At 42.2% G+C, this 12,412-nt stretch overlaps 1 long non-coding RNA gene across 1 annotated transcript; it reads left to right on the top strand.

Annotated features, from left to right (window-relative positions):
• Positions 1–4,272: 4,272 nt before the first annotated feature.
• LOC139076250 (uncharacterized) lies at positions 4,273–10,841 on the top strand. The gene is made up of 3 exons (XR_011527658.1): positions 4,273–5,370; positions 7,295–7,453; positions 7,783–10,841. It is a non-coding gene; the product is annotated as an uncharacterized lncRNA (long non-coding RNA).
• Positions 10,842–12,412: the final 1,571 nt, after the last annotated feature.

The raw sequence follows: 12,412 nt of genomic DNA, 5'->3' as shown, positions 1-12,412 counted from the left end.
CAGATGGCTCTTTTGAAGTGGCCTTAAGACAAATGATCCCCCTTCTCAAAAGGCCGAGAATGGTTGAAGGAATTGCATAACTACATGGTACCATAAGCAAGCATGCACGTTTCCAAGAACGTATAAGGTAAACATAACATTCCCATCAAGAAGACATGATTTCAGAGGTTTAAAGATCATCTAAGGAGACCCCATGCAGTGCCCGTGTAAGCTGTAATCTCAAGAGAGAGCACGAAGACTGGCTCTTTTGAGTGAGTGACCACTGGGGACTAATTTCTCTCCCCAGGTTTTTGTCTGCTTTTCCATTTCGAGGTGATGAATGTTAATCTCTCTTAACCCCTCTTCCTGACTTGATGTGAGAAGACAGCGTGCCGAGTTGAGCGTTGCCATCTCCTGCTCTGGCCTATGAGGTAGGGACACATGGGGAAGAGCGCTGTGGTGGGAACACGGATCAGACTGCCCGGGGGAGTCCTGGGCCCCCGTTACCGGCAGGAACCCTGAGCAAGTTACTCACCCTCTCTGTAAAATGGCGCTATTAGTAGGACACGTGCCTCCGTGCTGTTGGAAGAATTCAATAATTAATACAGGCAGAGTGCCTAGAACAGGACGTTGCCCATAGAACTTGCCGTTTAACTACTTGTTATGCTCTATGCCCAGGAACGAGGAAGGAGCACACCTCAACCCCTGGAGGAAACATTCCTCCTGCAGGGTCAGGGGTCAGTTAAAGATGAAGGCTTCAGAAACCTCACTCTGTTATCTGCCCTGGAAAGTCTCTATACTCCTTCCTCCCATACAACAAATGTAAATAATTAGTGTATATATGAGACAATCCTTTCAACCTGGTGAATATGTACGACCCTCATGGTGTTAGTTAGAAGATTCCAAGGAAGCTGGCCAGGTGGTGCAGTGGTTAAGTTCGCACGTTAGCTTCATCGGCCCAGGGTTCGCGGGTTCAGATCCTGGGTGTGGACCTACACACTGCTTGGCAAGCCATGCTGTGGCGGACATCTCACATATAAAGTAGAGGAAGATGGGCACGGATGTTAGCTCAGGTCCAGTCTTCCTCAGCAGAAAGAGGAGGATTGGCAGCAGATGTTAGCTCAGGGCTAATCTTCCTCAAAAAAAAAAAAAGACGAAGAAGAAGATGCCAGCCACCTGACTTAAACACAGAGTGAGCCAACACTAATGTAGAGCAAGTAGTTGGTCATCGAGAAGGAACGCTGGCAGCAGGTGTAGGGTCGGAGCAGCCTGCCAAACACAATTTCTTGAAAAAGATGAGGTGGAGGCCCTTTATAATTTGTCTCCAGTGGCCTACGATAATCGTTAACACACTAAAGATCTGTGATGACCTATACCTTCCTGTGTTTTCTTTGAATACTCTTAAAACTTACACTCTGAGTTAATTAGCACGGAAGTCAAGAAAATTAATCAGAATGATAGCATAATCGCACCGTATCTCGCGCTTCTGAGTTCCTTCTTCACAGAGTAAATCATCTTTTCTGTAAAGGTGTCAGGTTATACAGATACCTGCATAATACGACACATACAGAATGATCCTTGCCATTACTTCCACGCATCAATTTTTGTAAAAACTGAACCTGCAATCAGAAACATTCTAACAAGCTATATTATTTCTCTAGATTACAAGTAACTTTAAATATAAAATATGAAGACCATTTAGATACACGAAGTAATGTTATATAAGTCAAAATAAAGCTGACACAATTATCATGTTTTATCATGTAAAAATGATATCAACACATTGTTAAGGAAAAGAAAGAGCCAGGAAATGTATCAAATCATCTATATTTTTAGGTATAGGGGACCCATAGTTTTTTTATAATACTCTTTGTATATTTATTTTTTTAAAAAACTGTGACTCAAAATGAGAGCGTCACTTTTCACAACCCTATGTAAAGTTAGATTACAGCAGAAGCAACCACCACAAAAATAAATAAAAACCAAATATAAGGATTTATTCAAAGAGGACTTTGATCAAATGAAATTTCCTTGTCTTAGTGAACTAGTTTTGGAGTTTTCTTGTGATCGTGCCCCACGAATGTCGGGATACAAGTCATTATCACACGCAGTGCTCTCAACAGACCATGCAGCAGTCCCGAGAAAGGCCCACCAAACTGGTTCTTTTTGGATTTTTAAAAGCTGGGTTGAATGCCCAAGGGCAGGACTCCAGTTCTGATAAAGTCTTCTTTATCTAAATACCTGCCTTTCTCTCCTCTGCAGTGACTCCACCAGGCCCTGAAGACAGCCGCTGGCCACTGATAGCAGATAAACCCTGCGGCTGTTTTCGCCCTCCTTGAAGAAAACCTTTGAATTTGTAACTTGGGCTGTAGATGCTTATCACACAAACTTCAGTTGCCAGGAACTCAAAAGTGGGCCATGGCGGCCACTGCTGGAGTCTGGCTTCTCCACTAATATTTGTGTAAAAAAAATCAGCATGGAATACTTAACTGAATTTTAGGCGCTTAACCAGAAAGATCCTGCAGCACCTGCTGTGGGAGTTTATTTCAGCCGGGTGGCAGGTCTGCCGCAAGAAAGCTGTTCAAATCGTACAGAAGATGCCCTGGGTCCCAGGACGGCTCTGATTTCATTCAGGCTCTGGATCTTTTGAAAAGAGTTTGTGTTCACACAGTTTCTAACCCGACAGGACACAAAATGGATTTTGTTTTTGAGAAGTCAAGTCAAAGGAGATCCCAGGCCGAATCTAAAGTTAAACCCACATTTTGAAGATGAACTAATCAAAATTTGTTTCAGGATTCTCCCCAACTCCAGGTTTTTTTAAATGCACCTCATACCACAAGAAAGTGTTTTCAAAAAGAATTATTAGCTTAGTAGTATTCATTTCCATTAAAAAAGATAGGAGAGAAGAAAGGTTTCATTTCCAGTTTCCAAGGGCCCAGAGGTTCTGGCATCCCGTGTTTCGCCCTCAGGTAGGAACAGGATTCAGTGGGAAACCCTTGTCAGCAGCTTTTCCCGGTTTTTCTCTGGCCTGCTGTTTACCCCCGGCTCCTGTCCTGCTCTCCCTTCCTACGGAAGCTTCCTTGGCTCAGACATCAAGCTCCCCTGACTAATGAATAAGTCCATGCTGACATCTCCAGGGGCCCCAGGAAATGGGAATTCCGCTGGAGTCTTTCTAAACTTAGCGCTTCTCCCTGCACTGTGAACCCCACCCTTTCCTCAAACAAGGACGCCTCACACTGGCAGGAATGGGTCACTTATCTCTAGTTCACTGGCGACCACCCGCATTTAGTATTTTTTTTCTCTGCAGCATCTTAAAACTCTTGGTCTCCTTCCTCTGTTCATATGCAGCCAACGGGCAGATAAAATGAGTCCACAACAATTTACTAAACGTCCTGTTTAGTAAATTGAAATAAAACCAATTTTGGAAAGTTGCTACGATCCAGAGATAATCACATCTCTACTTCTTAATTTCAAGGGTTTCTGTCAAAATCAAAAAGTAAGCAAAGCGAAACTCCTTTGCTAACCAGGAAACCCACAGAAATTAATGGGTTTTTACTCACAGGTGAATAATCATTAAAACAGCCAATGAAATTTCCTTTTGTTGTTTTTAGTTTTGCTTTTATTTTTTCCTTGAAAACCAGATTGAATGGGTCCAAAGGGTTGCAAAGTTTCCAAGGAGGAATCAGAGAATTTTAAAAATTTTATCCTCCTGACGGACGGGGCCTGCATTGAATCACTGCATTTATTTTGGACTAAAAGCTGCTCGTTTCTCTCTCTAACTGCTTTGCCCTCGATGCGATTCACTCTCAGTGACCCGGGTCAGAGCCGGTGCTCCCCCTCCAACCGCTGCTCCCCACACGTGCTGGAGCAGCGACCCAGCGGGAGCCACCCTAGGTCCGCACCTTCACGCAGGTCCCCGCAGACTCCGGCTCCGTGGCTGCTGCGTCGCTCCTCGGACCTGACGCCTCATTCCCGGTGGCCACAGGCACCCTGGACGTGAGGGTGAGCCTGCGGTCCAGAAACAAGAGCTGTGAGACGTGGGAACCCTGGGGACCTGGCCCCAAGGACAGACGGGGTCAGCTCCCCTGGGCTGATGGTGTGCCTCTCCTCTCAAATGGCATCTATTTGTTTTTTCTGCCCAGAGTCATTCACTTCATTTTGCTATAGCCTGAAACTATGCTTTCCAAAGTGGTCTCTCCAGGTCCCCGCAAAGGCTTCGCTGTGACTGTGACTTCGAGGGTGAACTGAAGTTCCCCCTCAGAGCAGAGGGTGCAGGGCAGGGGGGTGGATCACGGAGCTGACCGAGGACCAGGTCTGATGGGCGGGTGACGCCAGGCTGCAGAGGACCTCATGAGCTAAGTCTGAAAGTGGAAATGGCTCCTTTTAGTCTAAGGGAAGATACAGAAATGTTGGAACTGAGGCAACGGATCCAGATTTGTATTTTCAAAAGATACTTCTGGCAACAGCTCTGCTTAGTGAATCACGTTTCATTTTTAAGAGCTCGCTGGAGAGCTGTGCTCAGGAAGTGGGGAGGCAGGAAGAGAAGGTTAGGGACAGAGCGTGGGGTCCTCAGGTGCAGGGCAGTCGTGCAGGGGTGCTGTAAGGGGACTTGGAGGAAAGCGGGGGTCCAAGCACTCCCAGCGAGGGAGATGGAACGGAAGGCAGAGGGAGGTTTTGGCAAATTGGGAGTTTAACGTGGGCTGTTTTAAAGCGGTTGACAGACTGCAGCCCGCGGGCCAAATCCAGCCTCCTATCTGTTTGTGTGCAGCACGACTAAGAATATTTCTATGCTTTTAAATGGTTGGAAAAAAATCAAAAGAAGAATAATACTTGTGACACGTGAAAATTATGTAAAACTCAAATTTCAGTAGCCGTTAATGCAGTTTCACTGTAACACAGCCCTGCTCATTTGCTCGCGTGTCATCTGTGGCTGCTTTCACGCTGTGACAACAGAGCTGGACACCGTGACCGAGACTGGACGGCCTGAAAAGCCTAGAATACTGACTCTCTGGCCTAACTTTACAAAAAAAAAATTTTGCAGGGAAGTCCAAGGAAAGCTGTAGGTCTGGAAACGGGGAAAGCAGCTCTCTTCCTCTGTCTTGCCTTTGAGTCAGCAGAGGTCTAGTGACACGGAAGAAAAGTGAATGTCTGCACCCTGTGTGGTGCCTCATTGGACGTGGAGGGACTGGAGCCTTTGCCACACTGCCCTGTGCAGGCACCAGGGGTCCACGTCCCTCTCTGCTGACCCCGGCCCGCTCCCCCGTTTCCTGTACCCAAGGAGCCACGACTTTGAATGTACCTCTTAACATTATGATTCAGGATTTGGTGGGTTAATTTGGGAACTTACGAAAATGCTCTCCAAATTGCAGATACTGAGATGAAAACAGACTTGTAAGTACAGCCTCTTTGTACACTGTGGACCTGCATGTGGTGGCTTCTGGTATTGTGGGATTTTCATTCATGGGGTCGGGCCTAAGTCTATGTGACTGAGCAGTGTTAAGGCTCCTAAAAGATGACGAGGGCTTGGAACCATGCCAGGAAAGATTTCCTGCTTGCTGCCTGCTGACCACTTCAGGTTACTGCTGGAAAGCTGGTGAATGGGCCACAAAGGACGTAACAATCTAGATTTGTTTTATGAATTGGAATGTATCACTGATTCCAAATTATGTCTGGAGGAAAAGATATTGGGGTGGGGATTCAAGAAAGTGCAGATTAGTTTATAAGACTTAAACTAAAATGCTTTTATTGATAAAATTCATATAGAACAATCCTGCAAAACATTTCTAGTTTTTCACACTTAAAAGCACTGTTTTAAGTGTTTTCTAAGGATATAGTTTTTAATCCATTGCAGAAACTTTTTATAGGGTGCTTATGAGATCCTGGAGCCATGTCAGGCCCTGGTGATGCAAAAATAGATAAGACCTGGCCCCTTTCCTCAAAAAGCTTACAGAAAGAAAGCCAGAAGAGTAGAGCCAAAAAAAAAAGAATATTGTTTAGTTTAGTTTTGACACAAAGGGAGTGCTTTTCAAGATAAGTGTGTTAAATCTGTAAAGCATCTGGAGTTTCTTAGCAGAAAGACTCTAAACAAATACAAAATTATCAAAGACTAAGTCAATCTCTATCTCTAATTCCAGACACAGTAGAAAAGACTTAGATGGTACATTTTGGTCTTTGATCCTAAAGTTGCAAAGGCAACTATTATTCAGGATAAGCTACCACATGCCAACGATCAGAATCCTGACTTAGTGAAACCCGAAGCCCCAGAAGTTAACGCCATGCAATATGTACAAAAAGGGCTTAATGTGTGTTTGTTGAATAAAGGGATTTCACTACTTTATGGTGAACCCGAACTTTGGATGCTCTTGGAAAATATAACTTTGAAACTGGTTTTAGGAAATTCTAGCCTGTGGTCTAAACAGTAGTATTTTGGCTACAGTGAGTTATAAAACAGTGTGAGGCAAGAGGCTTGGCCCTGGCGATTATTAATCCTCTGTATGGAACCGGGCAAGAGGAGGGAAGTTCCGAAACCCAACCCATCATATGAATTCTTATTCTGCACCTCCTCGAGAAGCACTGTAGGATCTGCTGAGACGACTGGGCTTATGAAAAGGAGTCGCCTTCGAATATCCAGCCTGAGCATTATTTACTTTCTGTAAAATGGAACTAATAATATCAATAGTCATGTAACACCGATGCTCACAACAATAATCCACTCTATCTAATCTAGTAATAAGTATAACGTTTAATACAATACAATATCGTGGTGTCATCTACGAGGGGAACACTAGATGTGTGATGTTTCTCACGCACTTACACAGTGTCTGGGACACAACAGTGGCTCAGGAGATGTTAGTTGTATTGTGATTTTTCTCCACACTTACTGGCGACAAGAGATTTTCACATATTGAGTTATATGGGGTAACTATTCAAGTTCAAAACTGATTCGCCTTGAACTAGAAAGCTTGACTTATGGCCCATTAAGCATGTATTGTACATCTGCTTGTCCATTTGAGTCAGGACTCTCTCTTGAGGTGAAGAAGGCAGACTTCCCCTCCTATGCCTTATTGGTAACAACACCCTATTGGTAACACCCAGATTAGTCCCTTTCCTGGCATCCTGGTCCTGTTGTCCTGCTAATTTGCAACTGAATACCTCTTTGAAAATGCATCCTGCGTGGTTTAATGTATGTCCTTTGTTCTAAAACGATATAAGACTGTACTGAAACCCACACTTCTCCGGAAAGTCTACTAAGGCTTTCCCAGGTTATAATCTTCACTCTGGCTCGTAATAAACTCAGCCTGATTTTGATTTATAGGTTGGTTATGGATTATTTTCATCGACATTTCTTGGCGTAGTTGAGGCAGGATTTCAGAGAAACCCGAGGAGACCACCTGGAATCTACACTGAACCGGCATTCGGTACCAATAGGGGCCCATTGAGCCCCTCGGATCACTGCACTCTTCAGGTGACCCTGGTGAGTTCTCCTGAAACCGGGACCTCTTTATTTTGAGTTGATGGTCCAAGAGTTTACATGAGCTGTTTCCAACCTTAGAATAGGTGTCTTAAGGGTACCAGTCCATACCCTAGGTAAGAGGAACCTAGGGGGAATTCCTAGGACCGAGGACCCCAGGGGGAATTTCCTAGGCCCGGGGAGCCTGAAGGGAACTTTAGAGTGAATGGGGAAGGCCGACCTGTTAAATTTGGCTTTAAATCGGAGAGAATTGTGGGTTTTGTTGTTGTTCTTGTTGTTTCTCTTCTTCTCCCCAAAACCCTCCGGTGCATAGTTGTATGTTCTACTTGTAGATTCTTCTGGTTGTGGCATGTGGGCCGCCGCCTCAACATGACCTGATGAGCGGGGCCCTGTCCACGCCCAGGATCCGAACTGGTGAACCCCTGGGCTGCCAAAGTGTAGTGCAACAACTTAACTGAGTAGTTAAGTTCAGCCACCGGGCCGGCCCAAGAATTGTGTTTATATAAAGTCTGAACACACTGCTTGATAGAGACATGAGAGACTGGTGTGTTTAGCTGTGAAGAAAAGGGACATTGCTCCTCCTGGCTGAAAGCCGTTCTCAGGTGCCTGAAGACCTCATCAGGAGTGTTGAAGGATCAATCCTCACGCTGTGCAGCGGGCGCATAGGGAACTCCAGTATCATTAACGTTAATTAATTGAAGGCTCGTCCAGGGAAGCTCATAAGAGAGTTCGTCACCTGAGCTCCGAGCCCCAACGGCTGCTGGCGGGAGAAACCAAGGCACGTAAGAGAATATTTACGACCTTTCTCTAGGGAGTAACACTCACAAGCAGCACATTTCTGACCCACCACACTGTCCCTAGGAATTGTTCAGACTTTATGGCAAAACAAAACTAAAAGAAAAGTGAGAAATCGACCTTCTAAATGTCAACTAGTTCCCAAATTGGCAGCCTCACCTCTGAACTCCGGCAGGCTACGTGCTGTGACTTGCAAGTGCTCAACAAAATAAGGATAGCTGTTAATGGCTGGCAAAATAACACGGATAATTTGAAATTACAGTGGCCTCTGTGGGTCTCCTTTTTAAGAGCAAGGTAACAAAGAAACTTTTAAAAAGTCGAGCTCGCCAACTTCCAGCACAATTGCTCAAAAACTAAAGATTCTGGGAGCCGTAAATATTTACAAAGAACCACAAAAAAATATTTTACCAAGCTTGTTCCATGTCCTGAGGGCTTGGCTTAGTAATCGTCAGGTTATTAGAGGTCCTGAAATATGGTCAAAGTGCACTGCACCCCATTTTGTGGTCAGAGATAGTCAGAGAGAAATGTGGGGTGCACTCCATTCGTGGCCAGTGGTCCTACCAAGCTGCTGTCAGCCTCAGGGTTACACTGGCCATTAGAAGGAACGTTCTGATTAGATAAGATCATTTAAAAAGTGCACTTAAAAAGCAAAAACTTCAACATTCTGAAATAATCTTATGGAAAGTTTTGTTGCAAAAAGCTAACAGAAAATTAAATTATAAATAGTAATTAAAGGAATATATTAGGGCATGACTTTACAGACACTCCCATAATCTACAAGCTGATGAGACTCTGAGAGATTTTCTGGGAAACTGCTACGCTGATGATTCCTGGAACTGTTCAATACTGCCAGGTAGTTAGTTTGTCCTGGCTGAAACCGACAAGGTATTTGAAAGGATTTAAGTAACTTGGGATCAGAAATTTGGCCAAACTGGAAGCTGATATTCAGAGTCTGATAGGAATTTTCTTTCCAGGCCCTCTTCCCTAAATTATATTAAACTAATCATCTGTTGGTCGGGGGCAGGGGGGCGGGGGGAGAGCAAATTAGGCTAATGGTGCTGGACACGTGTTCTCAACTTACAAATCCCCCTGAGACTGGGAAAGCAGCTCCAGAGGCCGTTCAGATCCACCCAGTTCCTTTATCTTAAAAAGGATTACGGCCTCGCCTCTCTGGGAACTGTTATCTAGCTTATCGACAATTTCTAAAAAAGAAGCAAAAAAAAGGGAAAAAGGCCAGAAAAGTCACCATAAGAGCAGCCTCACCCAAAATCTAGCATCTTTAGTGTCTTCTCCACAAACATTAGTAAAAAGTCTTAAAACAAAAATTTGGATTCATAACTAGGGAGCCTTGTACCTGATTCATGGCAGTAATTTTAAAACAATAGCTGTGCAGTCTCTGTGTATGTGTCTATATATGTGTTATATGTGTGTGATATTTTTACCTTCAGATGGTATGGCCAAAAATTAAGAGCTCTGTTTAATTGGCTTGAAGTAAGCACTTACCTAAATTATTTCCAAAGGGAAAAGAAATTAACCCAAGTATCTTTAAGTTAACATGATATAAAATTAATCTTGGTACCTGAAAACTTATTTAAGATTGTTGGTTTGATTGAAATAAGCGTGTGCTCAGAATTGTCAGTATTTGGATAGGATGCAAACATGTCTGGGTTTATTGGTCAAATAAGCTGATGTTATCTCTGTTACAAAACTGGTTAGCAAAAATAATAACTTAAAATGATGGCTAATTTTGTCTAATGTCTCTTGAAGCTTTATAGGCAATCTAAATAATTATTGGGAATGAGTAAACTAAATAAGTGTGAAAAAGATAAAAGTGTTGGGTAAACTTTTTAAAATAATTGTCTTATGACATGTATATTTAAAATAACTTCCAAAATCTTTCTGGTAACTTGAAACTTTGAAGTGTTGCTAGGTAAAATTGTATGATAAAAAAACTCACTGAATATCTGGGTCATTTTCCAAATAAGATGAAATAGTGTAACATTATTATTAGACATGACTAGATTTGTCTACTTTTGGCTTCTTATTACAAAGAAACTCAAAGGTGTTTAGGTCTATTAGTAAACATGTCTTGTATTTTATTAAGATTGTACCATGAAGTAGCATGTTTCTAGAAATTACAAAAAGTGTTTATAAATTTGCCAAGCCACAGTATGCTAATGTAAAAGACAGTTCATAATTACTTAGTTTTTAGTTTTCACTAGGGTCTTTAAGTGTTAAAAATTCTAATTAATATATGTAATTAAACCTACTAAAAATTAATAAGGAAAACAGCTCTGTATACAAGGAAATTAAAATGTACGGTTTCAGTAAAGAAGGTGTAAAGAGTGGAAGTAGTTTTGTTTGCTGGGTTAAGAAAGATAAATTTGTCCTAAAGTACTAGAAGGGAAGAAAGCAAGCATGGGACAAATTATGAATGTAAAAAAGTTGTAGAAGGTTTGTGAAGGAGAAATTCTGAAAGTTTTATGCCTGGTCAAGTTGACTAAAACTAAAGTAAATCCAATTAATAAATGAGTTTTAATGTTAAAAAAAAATGAGCTGATGCAAAAAAATAAAATTTGGTTTTCTCTCTCAAAAGGATAACTTTCTTGAACTTTTGGTCTGCTCTTGATAAAGAGGTTATAAAAGGCTTTTCTTTAATAAGTCTACCTAAAAGGCAGAAAATCTGTTTTGTTAGAATAACTTCCTATGTTCAGAAAGACTGATGTCCCTCTATTAAGATTTTTTGACTGTTTTAACTATTTGCCCTTGACTGTTTTGTTGTCACTTTGATTGAATAGAATGAGCGTTGTTTCCTATTTGGCCAAGTGTTTTAAAACCTTTTGATATTTTTGACAAACTCCCCCCGACCAAAATACTCAAATCCTGAATAAAGGCTTTCTTTTGACCTGGAAGAAGGAAGAGAATTTCTCTGAGGATTTTCAGAGGCCCCCTGAGATTTCTCAGAGAAATTTGTTCTCTCTTCCTATAAAGGGGGGGATACTAATTAGGCTTGTTTGGTGCTAAATTGCATGGGAAGCATTGTCAAGTAAATGACGATAAACCTTCTTAGGTTATATTGTGTAGGTAAAGATTATTCACTATTTTAACCTTGCTACCTTGCTTCCAACATCACAAGAGGAGAACACCACGACTGCATACTATTATTTAATTGGTTTACAGATGGGTCTTACTTAAATGATAAACAAGGATGTTATCAAGCTAGATATGCTGTCCAGCCTCAAGAATGCCTGCTACTTTCTATTAACTCTGCTGACCCACTAAAAGGTTTCCTTCTACAGACTCAAGAAATCACCGTGGAAGAGAAGAAATAAAGGTGGCAACAAAGGGGGAAAGCAATACTTTTGGAAACATTCTCCCACAGCAGCTCATAAAGCCTATACTCATGCTACATGCCCAAAATATAATCTAGCGAAGCTATTTCATGAGTCACAAGACCACTTTCCCCTTCCTAAGGGACCTTTTGAGGTATGACAATTGGACTTTGTCGGAATGCCACCATCTCAAAGATAAATATCTTGGAATGATCTGTGTGTTCTCATGTTGGGTTGAGGCCTTTCCTTCAGAAGAGTGATGGCTTTAGGTAAATTATTATTGAAAAGGTTAATTCTTGTTTGAGGAATTCCTACTGAGTTACACAGTGACCGGGAACTCATTTTACCAGACAAATAATTAAATCTGTTTGTAATATTTGGCCAATAGTGCAGCATTTCCACTGCAGTTACCATCCCTGATCCTCAGGATTGGTGGGAAGAGCTAACAGCACCATCAAAACTTAATTGGCAAAGCTTTCAGAGGCACTTAAGCTCTCTCATGGCCAAAAGCTCTTCAATCTTGGATCTACACCGTTTGGTAAGCATTGGCTGTCTCCTTTCGAGATAATGACTGGATGGCCTATGAAATTAGATGAGGAAATATAAGAACCAACTTTGCTTAAGGAAGATATTACATTGTTCTCAGGGTCCCATTGAGATGCTGAAATGAAAGGTTGGTAGCTGATTCTTTTCACAGAGCTCCCAGACCTTAAGGATCATGGACTATAACCTGGAGAATTTATTTATGAAAAGAGGAATCAAATGAAAGACTCTTTGCGGCCTGTTGGAAAGGACTACACCAGGATGAGGAGAAGATGGCATCTGTGTAGACAGG

This window comes from Equus przewalskii, chromosome 15 (genome assembly GCF_037783145.1).
Source record: "Equus przewalskii isolate Varuska chromosome 15, EquPr2, whole genome shotgun sequence".
Taxonomy (NCBI): Eukaryota; Metazoa; Chordata; class Mammalia; order Perissodactyla; family Equidae; genus Equus; species Equus przewalskii.
Note: the sequence above shows the minus strand (reverse complement) of the source record. Positions and strands in the feature narration are given on the sequence as shown.